The sequence below is a fragment of the Schistocerca cancellata genome, chromosome 2, assembly GCF_023864275.1.
Source record: "Schistocerca cancellata isolate TAMUIC-IGC-003103 chromosome 2, iqSchCanc2.1, whole genome shotgun sequence".
NCBI classification, from domain to species: Eukaryota; Metazoa; Arthropoda; class Insecta; order Orthoptera; family Acrididae; genus Schistocerca; species Schistocerca cancellata.
The window spans coordinates 834,850,555-834,866,011 of record NC_064627.1 but is presented as its reverse complement, the minus strand read 5'-3'; the positions used below and the strand labels follow the sequence as shown (position 1 = coordinate 834,866,011).

At 41.8% G+C, this 15,457-nt stretch overlaps 1 long non-coding RNA gene across 2 annotated transcripts in view; it reads right to left on the bottom strand.

Annotated features, from left to right (window-relative positions):
- The window catches only part of LOC126162740 (uncharacterized), a 77,322-nt gene that overhangs the window by 20,129 nt on the left and 41,736 nt on the right, over positions 1 to 15,457 (bottom strand). For both annotated transcript variants that reach the window (XR_007535106.1, XR_007535107.1), the window contains exon 4: positions 7,126 to 7,240. This is a non-coding gene — a long non-coding RNA (uncharacterized LOC126162740). The remainder of the gene's footprint in view (positions 1 to 7,125; positions 7,241 to 15,457) is intronic.

Here is a 15,457-nt window from a genome sequence, read left to right as displayed (position 1 = left end):
GACATCAAGCTGGAGTTTCGTGGAATAAAGACTCTTATGCCATCTGTCGGTGTTGTGTTAAGACTGTAGATCGTGCTGCCCTCTACAGTTGATATATAATTTCTTAACTGTAAATGGACAAGGTGAAAATAAATGTGTGTTAGCAGAAGTTTTACTGTGTTGATTTCCTTGATTTTGGTGCTGAAACCCGGGAGTAAATTTGGTCCGTTTTCGAGGGCATCATTCAGTGATAGAGACTCTGGCTCATGTGAGGATGTATTGAAGACTATTCTGTAACTCACACTTCCACTGTTGCGTTTGTTCATGATGTGGTGTGGCAGGTAGAATGTGTTTCCAGCAATACTGTCCTCAGGTGCTAACTCTTCCTGGTCCTTCTTAATATACTTTGACATGGTCTCAAGGTAAATGACCTTCAGCTCTTCATTCCCTTGCAGCTTGTTTTGTAAGGAGTGAAAGTGTGCTTCTGCAGTTGTGCAGTTGCCTTCTTTTGGGGCAGAGATACAATTCTGTGGCCATATTCCACACAGTATGAACAGTATGACTCTTCAAATTCTTGATAAATAGGGTGGTCCATGAGTGTTAATGCCTGTTCTTGACATTCTGTAATCCTGATAGTCTCCAGGTCCCAAAATCAGTGCACTGACTCATCAGACATATCATTGAAGCTGCCCTGAATAAAGTTGATGATTGCTCTACTGACAGTAGTACTAGATCTGTTTCCACTGAGAACATATCCAAATATTGTTGGGAGAAGAATCAATGATGGTGATACCTTGATTGGTTGTTCCAAAGTCACAATTCTCCAGCAATAATCAGCTCCAATCAGGATCTCAATAGGCAGATCTTCAGTGTCTCCTTTAGGATCTGCCCGTGGTGTACCACCCCCCAAGGCCACTTCTCCTACATCTTGTGGCACTCTTGGTTGAAGTGAAAAATTATTTGTGCTTTCAAAGGCTGTCAGTGATATGTGGGAGGAATTGGTGGAGCACCCTATCATATTAAACTGCATCTTCCTCTTTAAGCGGGATGAACTGTAAGTGGATTCGAAAGTTGTTATCTCCAGATTAGTGCTTCCAATAACACTTAGTTGGAGAGATTCTGTCAGTGAATGGTGAATGAAACTCGATTGAGTCCCTGTGTCCAGGATAGCACATGTCTTTCTGCTCTTACCCGTTGGTCTTATGATACTCACACAATCAGTCTGCAAATATGTGGAGTTAGAAGTCATAATTTCAATTTTATTTACTGTTGTGGTATGGCTACTACAGTTGGAAATGTGATGCTCACTGTTACATTTCACACAGGACACCTTTCGCCATTTGAAACACTGATTTTTGTTGTGGTCACATCTAAGGCATAGGAAGCAACAGTTCATTGTCTTGAAGGCATCTATTCTTGCCTACAAGATTGCAATCTTTAGGCAGTCTTGGCCCCAGTGCCCTCTTTTGTCACAGCACACACAGAAGGGCTCTGAATTTTCTTTTTCTTGCCCCCCTTTGTTTGAACCTTTACATGGAAGGCAGATGCTGTTGGTACATAATTTTCATGTCGAACAGTATCTCCACAAATTTTGTGCATATTGATAGCTCCTTCCGCCCCTTCATTTAGGAACTCCATACGGCATGTGAGGTTCCTTTCTTCAATCTTTTGCCTTAGGGCATGCACAATACAATTTTTGCAAATTTCTTCAGGAAAGCCTCAAAGAAGTTTGGGTGCAAGCACTCTCCCATAAGAGTCCATATTTTCTCCTAGTGCTCATAGTGCTTGATGCGCTTATGGCACTCAATGTAGGTGGAATTTAGAGCCTCTGGACTGCCTGAAGTTGAAGTATTAAGATTCTTCAAGAAATCTAGGTGACTATCCCCATAGTTAGATTTCAGAATTTGCTTAGTCTGCTTATATCTGTCAGCTGTAACAGCAATGCTGTGCCTACCATGGAATCACTTGGAAATTCATACCACCACACGCGGCTTGGTGGGAATGCATGACAGGCTCTGTCAAGCGCTGCTTGAGGAAAGTTTTTGGTTGCTCCCAGGTGGATGAAGAGAGTTTGAACACCACCTTGATCAGCATAGAAGCCACAACATACTCAGGACCCATCACTCAAGGAGAGAGCAATACTGCACTGACTCCAGCCCACTTTCTAAATGGTGGGAAATCAGTGACAATTCCATGGGGGCCAGAGCCAGTAACTAGAAGGGACCTTGCCAAGGAGTTCTGACTTAGAAAAAAGGTCAATGAGGACATTTGGCATAGGTGGAAGACCAAATACCTCCTACTGCTAAGACAATACCATGAGGTGAATGGATACCCTTCGCAAAGGAAACTGAGAATTGGAGAGGTTGTTCTGCTCCAAGAAGACAGCAAACCATGGCAAGAGGTGGTAGAGGGCTGTGGTGGGAGAACTGCCACACAGCGGAGACAATAAAATATGGTGCATTGGGGCAGAGACAATAAAATACGGTGCATTGTCCTCCGCCAGCCAGATGGTATGAAGATATGTTGACTGGTCCAGCTGGTCATCCTCCTTGACATGGACCAGGGTGGGGAGGATGTCGGGGAATAAAAATTCTTACACCATCTGTTGGAGTCATGTTAAGACTGTAGATTGTGCTGCCCTCTGCAGCAGATATATATCTTCTTAACTGTAAATGGATATTGTGAAAATAAATGTGTGTGAGCAGAACTTTTACTGTGTTGATTCCTTGACTTCACTGGTGTGGAGCAACATTCTGTTCTTCCTTGCTTAGGCAATACTTTGATGAATCATCGTTTCACTGGATTTCAACTGGGCTATATTTTGAACTGCTGTGCTACAGATTGTGGATGGATTTGCTTGATGATGGACTTCCTGGATTATTCTCTTGATGTGTTCTATAATTTACAATGACCTAGCACGGACTGTAATTGTGAATTATCAAGTAATTACAGAGTATCAGTATTTGCTGTACAATAAAGAGTGTGTTCAACCATAGTAGGTGTATTTATTAGTTATACTGGAGGCTCTATTTTGTCCTAGGTGGAACTCCAATATGGCATGGACTGGATTTTTTTGCTTTGGTATACAGACTTAAAATAGCTTGTACTGTCTCCATGGAGAATTGTGTATATATATCTTGTTGTTAATTAACTGTCATGAGCCCCCACTAGTTTCATGTGTAATTTGCCTTTTACAAAACTAATAAAGTAAGGTATCAGTTGCATAAATACTACAATGATATTTTTATGTGGTATAGCAGATGATGCTTTAGGAAAAATAGCTTTTCTGACAAAAAGGATATCTATCATATATATAAAAAATAAAAAGCAGAGTGTGCATGTATATGTGTATGTTCGGGATCTCCTCCCAAACCCCTGGATCAATTTCAACCAAATTTGGTACAGAAGGCATTACATGTATCAGCAATGTTGGGCTTATAACCTCCTAGTCCAATTGGAGCAGAGATACAGGCAAAAATGTATTTTTTCAGCCCCTGGCATATAGGCTGCCCTGCACATAGGCAGAGAGAGGGGAGAAGGGGGAGAGGCATGAGACAGGTGGAGGATGTAGAGGGCTGTGTGGGGGCAACATGAACATGTCAACCTTTTTTGCAGGGCGGCCTATATGTCAACAGCAAGGGATTGTTTTTCTGGGCCCTGACATGTAGGCTGCTTTACATGACAGACATGATGTCTTGGAGTAGTATCAGGCTTCTTCGTTAACCTGATTTGTAGAGCAGCCAGCATGTCAGGGCCAAATAAATGATTTTCAACCCCCTGATGTACAGCCAGCTCTGCATAACAGGTGTATTGTGATGAGAATGGCTGGGGACAGGTTGAGATAGACAGAGGAGGGGATTGACTGAAAAGGGAGGAGGAGGAAATGGACAGAGAGAGGGGAGAAGGGGGAGAGGCATGAGACAGGTGGAGGATGTAGAGGGCTAGTTGGCTGGTGCAAAAGGAAGAGGGAGTGACAGAGATGGAAGAGAGAGAGGGAGGTGAATATGGTCAGAGGGAGGGGGAGGAAGATATGGTCAGAGAGAGGGAGCTGAAGGAAATGGACAAATAGAGGGGGAGAAGGAGATGAAGATACAGAGAGAGTGAGCAGGAGGAGATAGATAGAGGTGAGAGGATGAGGTGGTCAAACAGAGGGAGGAAGAGGTGGACAGAGAGAATGAGAGGAGGAATAGTTCAGTGTACATGTTGAATGTGTATACAGGCAAAGCTGCAGGGAAAAGACTAACAAATATATAAAAATGGATATGTGTGTGTGTGTGTGGGGGGGGGGGGGGGGGGGCGCACACATGCATGCATGTATTTATGTTCCACACCCCCTCTGAAACTGAAAAACCAATTTCAACCCAACTTAATACACATAACACTATCTGGAAAAAAGTGCTGTGGAGATAAGAACCACCTAGCTCCCATTGAGTTGAGGGTGAAATAGGAGACGGACAGAGAGAGGAGGATGAGGTGGACAGACATGAGAATAGGCAGGAAGAGATTGTGAGAGGCGGGGAGGAAGTGGAGACAGAGAGAGAAGTGGAGTATGAGATGCAGAGAGAGATTGGGGATAGGGTGAGGAGATGGACATACAGAAGGGGAGGAAGAGATGAACAGACAGAGAGGAGGAAAGAGTATATGGATAGATAGAAAGAGGGTGGAGAAGGAGATGGACACAGAAAGGGGGGAAGGAAGAGATGGACAGATAGAGAGGAAGGTGGAAATTGACCAAGAGATGGGGGAGCATGAGTGTCACAGAGAGAGGGACAGAAAGAGTAGGGGCAGGAAGAGATGGGTAGGAAGAGGGGAGGAATGGACAAGAAGATTGGCTGAGAGAGATAGGAGGTGTTGGACAGAAGGAGGAGGCAAGAAGAGATGGACAGAGAAAAGGGCATGCGGAGAGGGCAGAGGAGAAGATGGGCTGAGAGGAGGGGGGGAGGAGAAAGGATGATATATATGAGAGAGTGATGAGGAGAAGTTGGGCAGAAGGAAGGGTAGAAGAAGATGGACCGTGAGAGGGGAAGAAGGAGGTGGACAGAGAGAGAGGGGGGAGGAAGACGTGGACTGAGAGAGGGAGGGGAGGAGGATGTGAACTGAGAGAGGAAGAAGAGGAGGAGATGGACAGAGACAAGGGGGACATATAGAGAGAGGAGGGGCGGGGGAGGAAGGGGAGGAGGAGGGGGAGGACAGAGAGGGGGAGGAGGAGGGGGAGGACAGAGAGGGGGAGGAGGAGGGGGAGGACAGAGAGAGGTGGGAGGATGAGGTGGACAGAGAATGGAGGAGAAGAAAGAGGAGGAGGTGGAGAGAGAGGGGGTAGGAGGATGTGGACAGAGAAGAGAGGAGGAGGAAGCGGACAGAGAGAGGAGGAAGAAGGAGATGGACTAGAAGGAGATTTGAATAAATAAATACCTGGGCAATATAAGCTAGTAATGAAATAAATATGGAGCAGATCACATGGATGTTCTTATATTCTGATATCTTATATTCTGATATAACAGTCCTTGTAAAACATAATTGCATCTAATTTATATGCTCTACTAATGTACCACATATCTAAACTGAAAACTTGTACCACACTACATCTACATCTACATGGATACTCTGCAAATCACATTTAAGTGCCTGGCAGGGGGGTTCATTGAACAACCTTCACAATTCTCTATTACTCCAACCTCGTATAGCGCGCGGAATGAACGAACACCTACATCTTTCCGTACGAGCTCTGATATCCCTTATTTTATCATGGTGATCATTTCTCCCTATGTAGGTTGGTGTCAACAAAATATTTTCGCATTCAAAGAAGAAAGTTTGTGATTGGAATTTTGTGAGAAGATTCCATCGCAACAAAAAACACCTTTCTTTTAATGATGTCCAGTCCAAATCCTGTATTATTTCTGTGACACTCTCTCCCATATTTTGCGATAATACGAAATGTGCTGCCCTTCTTTGAACTTTGTCAATTTACACCAACAGTCCTATCTGGTATGGATCCCACACAGCGCAGCAGTATTCTAAAAGAGGATGGAAAAGTGTAGTGTAGGCAGTCTCCTTAGTACATCTGTTATATTTTCCAAGTGGACTGCCAATAAAACACAGTCTTTTGGTAGCCTTCCCAACAACATTTTCTATGTGTTCCTTCCAATTTAAGTTGTTTGTAATTGTAATACTTAGGTATTTAGTTGAATTTATGGCTTTTAGATTAGACTGATTTATCATGTAACCAAAGTTTAACGAATTCCTTTTAGCACTCATGGGGATGACCTCACACTTTTCGTTATTTAGGGTCAACTGCCAATTTTCGCACCATTCAGATATCTTTTCTAAATCATTTTACAATTTATTTTCATCTTCTGATGACTTTATTAGTCGATAAATGACAGTGCCATCTGCAAACAACCTAAGATGGCTGTTCAGATTGTCTCCCAATAGAAATACTATTGTGAGACAACTTCAGTATCATCAAATGTGTACCTGGACCTGGCTGCATACTGATTTTGTGTATCATCTCAACCTTTCATTCAATGATAACTATGTTGTTGAGCATTCATAAAACAAAACAACAACACAAACACACACAAACTTATAACGTCCATTAATCGTAAATGATTCTGAAACCACGAGGTGGTTCTATTTTGCCCAGTTTGTAGTATAAAATCCTGGCCATAAAATCAAACAAACAGAATCCATTTTCTGTAAATCTCTAAAACTTCTGACAGAATGTAAGCCATTCACATGAGTTATATGGTGACCTTTTTTTTCATTTCTATTTTTCTTGGATGTAATTATTAAATTTCTCTCTTCAGCATGGAACACTTTTGTTTTACATTCATATAGAATCCTTTTGAAATAAAGTATCACTGGACCCAACACATACAAGACTCTTGTTACATATAACTGAGACAAAAACACAATGTAAATTTACATCACTCAGCTTCAATGAATTTTCAGACTGTTTAAAATATTTGTGAGTATTTTTCTCAGTATTTCTTTTTTTTTTTTAAATAAAAGATAAGTAAAGTACTTGACTGCATCACACACACACAGTTATTATCAATCACTGCAATAAATCTAAAGTTAATTTAGTAACCAATAGTTTGTCAGCTCACTGTGAAAGGAGCATTAATTAATCACAATACCACTTACTCTCAAGTGGAACAAACTTCAAGGAGTGACTGAATATTCAGAAACGTGATCCACCATCCTCTCTGTCTTTTTGAAATTCATGGCCCAGACTGTTTCCACATTTACCACATGATACCTGAGAGAAGACAATTGTGAGTTAAAGTAATTACATATAATGTAATAAAAATACATATAATATAATTAAAATACAATGATCATATTTTCACATTTCTTTCCCATGAGAAGAGTAAAAAATTCCATTAAAGGGAGGAAGCTATACTTAGATTTTGGACTTATCATTCAACATGTAAAAATGCTGTAATATCCTTAAAATATGAACAATATTTCATACAAGACATTTAACACTGATTTCTAAAATGGCATTCCAAATAGCTAGTATTGTTTACTTATCATATGCCCTAACCAGAAAAGAATAACAAATGCTTATATTCATTAACCACATAATCCACACATCAAAAACAGAAATATTTCCAGGAAATATTTCTCAAGTCACACACCCCAGATTTCAAGAATTACACGCTATACATAATATGCAATAAGTTTAACACAACACACAAAACTTCTGCTTAATAACAGCTTTACGATTCAGTACATAATTATATACAGTCAGTCAGCTGTTATTTTTGTTTTTCCTTTATTTAACATCTCATCACCAGTGAGAGGGTTAAAAATATGGTTACTGAAACTAACCAGTGAATAGAAAAGAATTCAGTTGATTGTATACAAGCAACCATCTCAGTACACAACTGAAGAGCTCTATAGAAACTAGAGAAAAACTGAGTTTACAAGGTCAGATCAGAACAGAATCACTTTTATCATACTTTAAGGATAATTACAATTTCCATGGCCACTATTGACAATTATATTAATGGAAAAGAATTACCAATAACCATGGGCCACAGAAAAGCTGACCACAAAGGCTAAAATACAACTGCAGATTAAGGTAACAAAACTTGATTATATCACTTAGACAATGCTGTTCACCAACATTGTCTCTATTTTCTTTGGAGTAAGTTTATTTCATCTAATTTTTCTTTTGTTGTTATTGTACAGGGTCTCTACACTGATATGTTACAAACTTGATTATGATTCTTGGCCTAAGTTATGAAACACTTGTCTACAAATGGCTTTGTTGAAATACTAAGACCAACTGTAACAATACACTGTAGAAGCTGTAAAGCTCCTGACAGGGTATATCCCTGTAATCATGACTAGAAACTAAAAACAGATGCAGCCATGTGCGTGCATACTGTTGTGATGTTATGAGCAGGTACGACCAGGCCTGTGTATGTTTTGATAGCTAAAGGGGCTTGGAGGCTAAGCCAGGCACAGCCACAAAAGTCTCACAGTGTCATCAATAGGTGGCAGCATCCTTTCAGCTTCAGTGATTGGCAGACACTCAAAGTATGAGTATTACCTAGACCATAGGACGGCGATGAGGTAAAAGCATGCTCTGGGCTACATGGTCGGAAAAACCTAAGCACTAGGCTGTTGGCGAGAAACTTTGAGGCGAGAATCGCTATGGCTGAACTGAATGTCTAGCAGAAATATTAAGTAAGATTAAATCTAATAAAAACTGAACCTGATTAGTTACAGAGAAGCCAGTAACATGGTTACGAATATAAAAATAAGACAGGTTCATGGGTGAAAATACGGTCTCGGTCCAAAGACTAGTTTTTAAGTTAGTTCATGTAAAAATGTTTTATGTAAAAAATGAACTTGAAAACTGATATCTAGACAATGTCTTAAGCAATTTTCACAAACAAAGTGTCTACAGTTTTGATGCTGTGCCACATGTCATGTTCAACCGATGGTTTACTACAACACTCTACAGAAAAGCCGCACATTCCTATCTACATTCTCTTTGGTGATAAAGACTATTACACAGAAGATGGTTCACAGGTACTTAAGCAGTTCTTTTCCAATAAAATTGAGAAATTATCAGCCAAAAATCTCTACAGTAACAGTAAATTCTCAACCTCCGCTAATTTCAAGTTGCTGCAGCTCATACCTCACCTGTCATTCAACAACGTCTTTGCCTCTGTACTTCCGCCTCGACTGACACCTCTGCCCAAACTCTTTGCCTTTACATATGTCTGCTTGTGTCTGTATATGTGCGGATGGATATGTGTGTGTGTGTGCGCGAGTGTATACCTGTCCTTTTTTCCCCCTAAGGTAAGTCTTTCTGCTCTCGGGATTGGAATGACTCCTTACCCTCTCCCTTAAAACCCACATCCTTTCGTCTTTCCCTCTCCTTCTCTCATTCCTGATGAAGCAACCTTGGGTTGCGAAAGCTTGAATTTTGTGTGTCTATCAACATACCAACGCTTTCGTTTGGTAAGTTACATCATTTTTGTTTTTAGATATATTTTTCCCACGTGGAATGTTTCCCTCTACTATAAATAAATAAATTTACAGCCATCAGTAAAAGATTATGACATTGCTTCACAAAGGTAGTTCTAATACAATTTAAAAATTCTATGAGTTAATAACAACATTTCTGAACAAGAACGGCATGGAATTTTGTCTTCAGCAAATTTTCATAACCGTGTACAAAAGAGTCTAGCAACAGAGTTTTAACCTACGATATGTCAACATGAAATTATCTTTTTTTTTATAGTATCCTACATTTTTTGAAAATGGTTCCTTCTAAAAAATTCTGATTTTTATGTATAAGAAAGAAAGCTTTGGCTCAAAGTTAATGTCTGTGTCTTTTCCTTGTGTCTGTCTGCAACTCATTGCATCACCTTTATGGTGAGCAGCAATCTATCTTTCCCCTTACACTAGTGAAGCAGTTAACATATTTAAATTCTTAAATAGCATGTAGCAAAGGCTCAGGTGAGGATGCTCCCCAGGTAAAATGATTGAAACCACAAGTGTAGAATATTGAAAACAATACATCATATCTCATGCACATAATACAATAGCTCATTACTCCAAAGATCTTTCTGCCACAGAGCTGTACTGCTGATGCAGAGTGTTTTCTACATCAGCCAATATAATCACTGTTGGGTTGTCACAAGTGTTGGGCACGAAGCCATAGGGGTAATATTACACATTATAAGGTGCCACTCTGTACTATTTGTTAATTTATATTTGATTATTACTCGCTAATGTCTGGCTGGTTGGAAAATTAGGTGTCGGACATTCATAAGTACCAAGTTCTGAAGTGTGAACTCACTCTAAAGGTATATGTGGTGATAACTAAAGTTTTGGCCACTGCCTATGATGCATACCCTATTTATTTTCCCACACTGTTCTACAACTCGGTGCCTTCCAAAGTAATATAAGAACACATTTGTATGACTCAGTTAATTTGTTTCAGTTCAATTTCAAGTATCACATACCTACTAGTACTGATTGCACTCACACTACAATTAGTCACTCATTTACCATGAGTGTATATGAGTTTACCACTGCTGATTTCTGACAGTATGGTGTCCTTTAATTATATAACAACTCTCCCAGTACAAAATTAATCCTGTACTTCAAGGTTATTACTTTAACCATGATGAATTTTTTCAAATGCATACGTGTCCTACTCACACAATGGTTCTGGCATGGCTTCCTCACTGCTTTGCACCAAACTATTTCCAGGTGCCAACCTGCCCTTCTAGAACTAAGGGACATCCTCATCAATGATGCCGCCGTGCTGTACTAAAGAAGCTTAAGAGTAGCTTCAATCTGTAAAGTACAGGATCAATACATCTACCCTTACAACATAATTCTCATAATGATGTTTGTATTAATAATATCCTATTTACACTAATGGCATTCACCCAAAAGATTATTCCATTTCTTAAAACAAAGTCAAAGCAGTTGTATATGACACTTGCACATGAGTGTGCTCCCTGCCGCCGTTGGATAAGCAGCTGCAGCAGCAAGTCGTATACTCCTAGCTCACTCATTTGTTACATAGTTTAATTCTTAATTTCTTTGTGTGTTTTTTGGTACTTGCATCGTTTAATTCATAAATTTCGGGCGTATTATAGTATTTGAGTGTTGTAGCATCGCGTTTTAGTACCTAAATAGTGTAAATTCGCGTAGTCGTCTGTCATCTGTTTTTGTTTTGAACGGCCAGTGTCGGTTGGTCACAGTCAGTGTGCTCCCTGCCGCCGTTGGATAAGCAGCTGCAGCAGCAAGTCGTATACTCCTAGCTCACTCATTTGTTACATAGTTTAATTCTTAATTTCTTTGCGTGTTTTTTGGTACTTGCATTGTTTAATTCATAAATTTCGGGCGTATTATAGTATTTGAGAGTTGTAGCATCGCGTTTTAGTACTCGAATAGTGTTAAATCGCGTAGTCTCCTTCCGCCGCCGAGCAGTGTGTCAGCAGTGCACAAGTGGCAGCATTACTGCATTTACTAGGCAATCTCGTATTTTAATAACCGTTTCAATTTTGTGTCGTTTTGTTTGCGCTCTCTGTAGATTAGTTCAAACGTTCTTTGCACAACAGTTTTTAGCATGGATAGGGACTGCAACTGCTGTGTTCGGATGCAGGCTGAGTTGGCATCCCTTCGCTCGCAGCTTCAGGCAGTGCTGGCTTCGGTCACACAGCTTGAGGCTGTTGCCAATGGGCATCACTGTGGGGGTCCGGATGGGGGTTTGTCGGGGACGGCCAGCTCATCCCACGCATCCCCCGATCGGACTACGACTGTGGTTGCCCAGGATACTGCCCGCATTGAGGCTGATCCCTCACCTGTGGTAGAGTGGGAGGTCGTCTCAAGGTGTGGCAGGGGGCGAAAGACATTCCGGAGGGCTGAACGGAAGGCCTCTCCAGTTTGTCTGACGAACCGGTTTCAGGCTCTGTCTCAGGCCGATACTGATCTTTGGCCTGACATGGCTGCTTGTCCTGTTCCAGAGGTTGCCCCTCAGTCTGCAAGATCCGGGCAGTCGCAGAGGGTGGGCTTACTGGTAGTTGGGAGCTCCAACGTCAGGCGCGTAATGGGGCCCCTTAGGGAAATGGCAGCAAGGGAGGGGAAGAAAACCAAAGTGCACTCCGTGTGCATACCGGGGGGAGTCATTCCAGATGTGGAAAGGGTCCTTCCGGATGCCATGAAGGGTACAGGGTGCACCCATCTGCAGGTGGTTGCTCATGTCGGCACCAATGATGTGTGTCGCTATGGATCGGAGGAAATCCTCTCTGGCTTCCAGCGGCTATCTGATTTGGTGAAGACTGCCAGTCTCGCTAGCAGGATGAAAGCAGAGCTCACCATCTGCAGCATCGTCGACAGGACTGACTGCGGACCTTTGGTACAGAGCCGAGTGGAGGGTCTGAATCAGAGGCTGAGACGGTTCTGCGACCGTGTGGGCTGCAGATTCCTCGACTTGCGCCATAGGGTGGTGGGGTTTCGGGTTCCGCTGGATAGGTCAGGAGTCCACTACACGCAACAAGCGGCTACACGGGTAGCAGGGGTTGTGTGGCGTGGGCTGGGCGGTTTTTTAGGTTAGATGGCCTCGGGCAAGTGCAGAAAGGGCAACAGCCTCAACGGGTGCGGGGAAAAGTCAGGACATGCGGGGACCAAGCAGCAATCGGTATTGTAATTGTAAACTGTCGAAGCTGCGTTGGTAAAGTACCGGAACTTCAAGCGCTGATAGAAAGCACCGAAGCTGAAATCGTTATAGGTACAGAAAGCTGGCTGAAGCCAGAGATAAATTCTGCCGAAATTTTTACAAAGGCACAGACGGTGTTTAGAAAGGATAGATTGCATGCAACCGGTGGTGGAGTGTTCGTCGCTGTTAGTAGTAGTTTATCCTGTAGTGAAGTAGAAGTGGATAGTTCCTGTGAATTATTATGGGTGGAGGTTACACTCAACAACCGAGCTAGGTTAATAATTGGCTCCTTTTACCGACCCCCCGACTCAGCAGCATTAGTGGCAGAACAACTGAGGGAAAATTTGGAATACATTTCACATAAATTTTCTCAGCATGTTATGGTCTTAGGTGGAGATTTCAATTTACCAGATATAGACTGGGACACTCAGATGTTTAGGACGGGTGGTAGGGACAGAGCATCGAGTGACATTATACTGAGTGCACTATCCGAAAATTACCTCGAGCAATTAAACAGAGAACCGACTCGTGGAGATAACATCTTGGACCTACTGATAACAAACAGACCCGAACTTTTCGACTCTGTAAGTGCAGAACAGGGAATCAGTGATCATAAGGCCGTTGCAGCATCCCTGAATATGGAAGTTAATAGAAATATAAAAAAAGGGAGGAAGGTTTATCTGTTTAGCAAGAGTAATAGAAGGCAGATTTCAGACTACCTAACAGATCAAAACGAAAATTTCTGTTCAGACACTGACAATGTTGAGTGTTTATGGAAAAAGTTCAAGGCAATCGTAAAATGCGTTTTAGACAGGTACGTGCCGAGTAAAACTGTGAGGGACGGGAAAAACCCACCGTGGTACAACAACAAAGTTAGGAAACTACTGCGAAAGCAAAGAGAGCTTCACTCCAAGTTTAAACGCAGCCAAAACCTCTCAGACAAACAGAAGCTAAACGAAGTCAAAGTTAGCGTAAGGAGGGCTATGCGTGAAGCGTTCAGTGAATTCGAAAGTAAAATACTAGGTACCGACTTGACAGAAAATCCTAGGAAGTTCTGGTCTTACGTTAAATCAGTAAGTGGCTCGAAACATCATGTCCAGACACTCCGGGATGATGATGGCATTGAAACAGAGGATGACAAGCGTAAAGCTGAAATACTAAACACCTTTTTCCAAAGCTGTTTCACAGAGGAAGACCGCACTGCAGTTCCTTCTCTAAATCCTCGCACCAACGAAAAAATGGCTGACATCGAAATAAGTGTCCAAGGAATAGAAAAGCAACTGGAATCACTCAACAGAGGAAAGTCCACTGGACCTGACGGGATACCAATTTGATTCTACACAGAGTACGCGAAAGAACTTGCCCCCCTTCTAACAGCCGTGTACCGCAAGTCTCTAGAGGAACGGAAGGTTCCAAATGATTGGAAAAGAGCACAGGTAGTCCCAGTCTTCAAGAAGGGTCGTCGAGCAGATGCGCAAAACTATAGACCTATATCTCTGACGTCGATCTGTTGTAGAATTTTAGAACATGTTTTTTGCTCGAGTATCATGTCGTTTTTGGAAACTCAGAATCTACTATGTAAGAATCAACATGGATTCCGGAAACAGCGATCGTGTGAGACCCAACTCGCTCTATTTGTTCATGAGACCCAGAAAATATTAGATACAGGCTCCCAGGTAGATGCTATTTTTCTTGACTTCCGGAAGGCGTTCGATACAGTTCCACACTGTCGCCTGATAAACAAAGTAAGAGCCTACGGAATATCAGACCAGCTGTGTGGCTGGATTGAAGAGTTTTTAGCAAACAGAACACAGCATGTTGTTATCAACGGAGAGACGTCTACAGACGTTAAAGTAACCTCTGGCGTGCCACAGGGGAGTGTTATGGGACCATTGCTTTTCACAATATATATAAATGACCTAGTAGATAGTGTCGGAAGTTCCATGCGGCTTTTCGCGGATGATGCTGTAGTATACAGAGAAGTTGCAGCATTAGAAAATTGTAGCGAAATGCAGGAAGATCTGCAGCGGATAGGCACTTGGTGCAGGGAGTGGCAACTGACCCTTAACATAGACAAATGTAATGTATTGCGAATACATAGAAAGAAGGATCCTTTATTGTATGATTATATGATAGCGGAACAAACACTGGTAGCAGTTACTTCTGTAAAATATCTGGGAGTATGCGTGCGGAACGATTTGAAGTGGAATGATCATATAAAATTAATTGTTGGTAAGGCGGGTACCAGGTTGAGATTCATTGGGAGAGTCCTTAGAAAATGTAGTCCATCAACAAAGGAGGTGGCTTACAAAACACTCGTTCGACCTATACTTGAGTATTGCTCATCAGTGTGGGATTAGAGCGCGCACAGAGGCTTTCAGACAGTCGTTCTTCCCACGAACCATACGCGACTGGAACAGGAAAGGGAGATAATGACAGTGGCACGTAAAGTGCCCTCCGCCACACACCGTTGGGTGGCTTGCGGAGTATAAATGTAGATGTAGATGTAGACAGTACTGTCACTACAAAAGCAATAGCGCTTAATATTTTTGCCGACTAGCTTATGTGAGAAGCCCGTGACAGTTTATTTATTTTTCCACAAATATTCTTAGCAATTTGACAGTATCTGCTCCAGTAAGTTCCTGATTTTTATGGAAGTTGTTTGATTTTGATTGTTTAGTTTTAATCTGTGTCAGTTGGTTCTTTGTCATGTTTAATTTTAAACCATTTAGAAGCAACTAATTTTCTACGCTTACTAGGCTACAAATGCCTCTTCAA